The sequence below is a fragment of the Emys orbicularis genome, chromosome 7 (genome assembly GCF_028017835.1).
Source record: "Emys orbicularis isolate rEmyOrb1 chromosome 7, rEmyOrb1.hap1, whole genome shotgun sequence".
Classification (NCBI taxonomy): Eukaryota; Metazoa; Chordata; order Testudines; family Emydidae; genus Emys; species Emys orbicularis.
The window spans coordinates 66252208-66256702 of NC_088689.1; positions in this window are offsets into that span (position 1 = coordinate 66252208).

Here is a 4495-nt window from a genome sequence, read left to right on the forward strand (position 1 = left end):
TAAGGTTTCCCCCTCCCCCAGGATAGATTTTTACTAAATTCTAAATCTCAAATATATTTTAATCAGCTGTAAAAAAAAGAATCCCTAACACATCCCTCAGTTCCTTGCCTAACTGCTGCAGGGCTCGGTAAGTGCCAGACTCACACAGGACGGCATAAAGCACTGAGGATGTTGCTCAAGCAAAGTGTCATGAGGACGATATAACCAGGAGCAGCATTTTTCAGCCCTCAATACATTTAGGGAAATAATCTAACCCAAAGGGCTTTTCTTCTTGTAATTTACGTACTGTTAGCTCTTTGTGCCAAGTACAATCTTTGAACCTAGAAAGCAAAGCGCTGCTTACGTTCTCAGCCAAAAGTAGACAGTGCACTTCACAGAGTCTGTACACTGAATTCTGAAATGACAGCTCTCTGCCATGTAACCACCCTCTGATTAGCAAAATGAGATGTAGTGACATTGATCAAAGAGGGTAAGTGCTTGTCTGCCCAGATCAGTAGTATGGAGTGGTAACATCTCAACTACTAGTACTGCCTGGAAAGGAAAGTACAGAACAATAGCCAGGAATTCAGGGAACATACTACACAACCATTCACTATTTCTAAAGAGAGAAACTTGGCTTATTTAGGACTGTCAAGGCTGTATCCCCACTTTGAACTTTAGGGTACAAGTGTGGGGGCCTGCATGAGGACTTCTAAGCTTAACTACCAGCTTAGTTCTGGTCCGCTGCCACCATTCCCTACCCTGGGAAGCTTTTAGAAACCTCTCACCAATTCCCTGGTGAATACAGATCCAAACTCCTTGGATCTTAAAACAAGCAGAAATTGACCCTTCCCCCCTCCTTCCTTTCACCAACTCCTGGTGAATACAGATCCAAACCCCCTTGGATCTTAAAACAAGGAGAAATAAAAAAAAAGAAGGCTTTTAATTAAAGAAAAAGGTAAAAATCATCTCTGTAAAATCAGTATGGAAAATAACTTTACAGGGTAATCAAACTTAAAGAGCTCAGAGGACCCCCCTCTGTCTTAGGTTCAAAGTACAGCAACCTTTGGTTAAGTCTAAAGTAGAGATGAATTGGGCATGTCCCAATTTTTCCAATAGCTCATCTGTGCGTGGCATTGGATAGTTGTCAGGACGAGTTACAGCATTTAGCTTACGGTAGTCCACGCAAAAGCGTATTTCCCCATCTGGTTTGGGAACTAGAACCACTGGAGATGCCCATGCACTGGTAGAGGGGCGGATTATACCCATCTGTAGCATGTCCTGGATCTCCCTTTGTATAGCAGCTTGGGCATGAGGTGACTCCCAGTAGGGTGGGGTTCTAATTGGGTGAGCATTACCTGTGTCAATGGAGTGGTATGCCCGTTTGGTCCGTCCTGGAGTGGCTGAGAAAATCGGTGCAAAGCTTGTGCACAGCTCCTTGATCTGCTGTCGCTGCAGACGTCCCAGGGTCGTGGAGAGGTTCACCTCTTCCACGCCACCATTCCTTTTTCCTTCGTAGTAGACACCTGCAGGCCACTCCGCGTCATCTGTTTCCTGGGCTGTAAACTGGCAAACGTTTAATTCTCTGGAATAAAAGGGCTTAAGAGAATTAACATGGTATACCTTAGGCTTTATGTTGGAGGTGGGGGAGGCTATGAGATAGTTAACAGCTCCTAGGCGCTCCTGGACCGTGAATGGTCCTTCCCACGACGCTTCCATTTTATGGGCCTGGAGCGCCTTTAAGACCATGACTTGGTCTCCTACTTTGAAGGACCGTTCTCTGGAATGTTTATCATACCAGGCCTTTTGCTCTTCCTGAGCATCCTTTAGGTTTTCTTTAGCAAGGGCTAAAGAGTGTCGGACGGTGTTTTGTAGGTTGCTTACAAAGTCTAGAATGTTAGTTCCTGGAGAAGGCGTAAACCCCTCCCATTGCTGCTTCACCAACTGTAATGGCCCCTTAACCTCGCGGCCATACACAAGTTCAAATGGTGAAAACCCTAAACTGGGATGTGGTACAGCCCTGTAGGCAAAAAGCAACTGCTGCAACACTAGGTCCCAATCATTGGAGTGTTCATTTACGAATTTACGTATCATGGCCCCCAAAGTTCCATTAAACCTCTCCACCAGACCAGGGAAGTGGTACCTGGAGAGGAGTTGCTAGGATGGGCTGGTGCATCCTGCCTAGCCCTTGCTACTTCCAGTTCATGCTTCCTTTCTTTTTCTCTCACCTCCTCTTTGGCTTTTTCCAGCTCTCTCTCTTTTTCTTTCAGCTCCATCTCTCTTTCTTTCAGCTCCATAGCTCTCTTGTGGGCCCCCTCTTTGGCTTTCTCTTCTTTGGTAGTCATTTTCCTGTTTTCTTGTGCTGGGTCACACCCCTCTGCAGTTGACTGAAACTGGGATGTACTCAGCTTTGGCTGCTGCTGAGTTAACAGAGACTTTCTAACTAGCTATTCACGAGGATGTAAAAAGAAAAAAAAACAATTCAGCTTGTAAATTGCCTTTACCAGTCAAAGTTTGCTCGCTTTGAACCCTTCTCTTAACAAAGGACCTTGTTAAAAAAAACTTAACACCTCTGCCTTCAGGCAAGGAGGGAAAGATATGCATCTACCTTCAGCTCTGCTTTCCAAGCAGCTAGAAGGAAAAAAAAAATCTTACTGGCTTTTGGGTTTAAAACGATCTCCACCGCTGTGCCACCATGTCAAGGCTGTATCCCCACTTTGAACTTTAGGGTACAAGTGTGTGGGCCTGCATGAGGACTTCTAAGCTTAACTACCAGCTTAGTTCTGGTCCGCTGCCACCATTCCCTACCCTGGGAAGCTTTTAGAAACCTCTCACCAATTCCCTGGTGAATACAGATCCAAACTCCTTGGAACTTAAAACAAGGAGAAATCAATCAGGTTCTTAAAAAGAAGGCTTTTAATTAAAGAAAAAGGTAAAAATCATCTCTGTAAAATCAGTATGGAAAATAACTTTACAGGGTAATCAAACTTAAAGAGCTCAGAGGACCCCCCTCTGTCTTAGGTTCAAAGTACAGCAAACAAAGATAAACACTCTAGTAAAAGGTACATTTACAAGTTGAGAAAACAAAGTAAAACTAAGACGCCTTGCCTGGCTTTTTTACTTACAAGTTTGAAATATGAGAGACTTGTTTAGAAAGATGGGGAGAACCTGGGTTGATGTCTGGTCCCTCTCAGTCCCAAGAGCGAACAACCCCTTAAAACAAAGAGCACACACAAAAGCCTTTCCCCCCCCCAAGATTTGAAAGTATCTTGTCCCCTTATTGGTCCTTTGGGTCAGGTGTCAGCCAGGTTACCCGAGCTTCTTAACCCTTTACAGGTAAAAGGATTTTGGAGTCTCTGGCCAGGAGGGATTTTAGTACTGTACACAGGAGAGCTGTTACCCTTCCCTTTATAGTTATGACAAGGACCATGTTTTTGTTTCCCGTTAGCATTCAGAGGGTACTAGTATGTAGACAGTCATACTGCTAAATTAGATCCAGATCTGTTGCATACTCTTGAGTACACGAGAACTTGATCTCAGATATTTCTCTCTCTCTCTCCACCCCCCTCTCTCCACCCCCCTCCCCTCCCTTTCTCTCACATGCAGTGTTTGCAGCAATATTTTTTTTCTTTGTGTAGATCTTATGTTAAGTGGAGTTAAATAAGAAACCTCATGTTGCACATATATGGAGCTTGATAGGGCCAGGATTTCACTCAAAGTCAATGGCAAAACTTCAGTAGTCTTTAGTGGGGCAGGATATGCAATGAACAGGGAAAAAATCAGTATTCTAACCCTCTACAGAAGAAAGTACAGACATGAATGATTTTTCGTAATGTTCATTTCATGCGTGGAAATGTTTCAACAAAACTCCTGGGTTTTCACTTTGTTTTCATCATTCAGCTTAAGTACAAACAGCAGTAAATAAATTCACACCCTGGAGTCTTGGAGTGAAATCTTGATTCCATTGAAGTCAATGGGAATTTTACCACTGATTTCAATGGGGACAGTCCATGGGCATTGTCCTGGCCATGAAGTCCACTAGGGACTTTGCAATTGCTATTTGATTTTACATGGAAGTCACCCAGACACTATGGTGATGGACAGCAATATAAAATCTTAATGGACAGATGGTGCCAGTCTGCTCTCCTGAATTGTTTTGCTGTTTTCTTTCCTTCCTACAGTGCTCTGAAGATCTTTACACACTCACACATATATACATACTAGGCATTGCCGGAGAAAAAATGGAGTAATACTGAGGCTGCAGAATCCTAAGAAGTCAAGCCAACACTTTCACACATGGGTGAAGTAAGTTAGGCATCAGTATCCATATTTAAGCCCCTACATAAAAGTGGCCTGGCTATCAGAGATGCTGATCAATGAAACCTGCAGGTGCTTGGAACGTCTTAAAGCACAACTGCTTTTACTAGAAACAAAACAAGTTTTAACCCAAGCTAACACTGCAGTGAAGACAAGCCCTAAGTGTCTTCACTCATGCAAGTCAATGGGGCTATCTGTG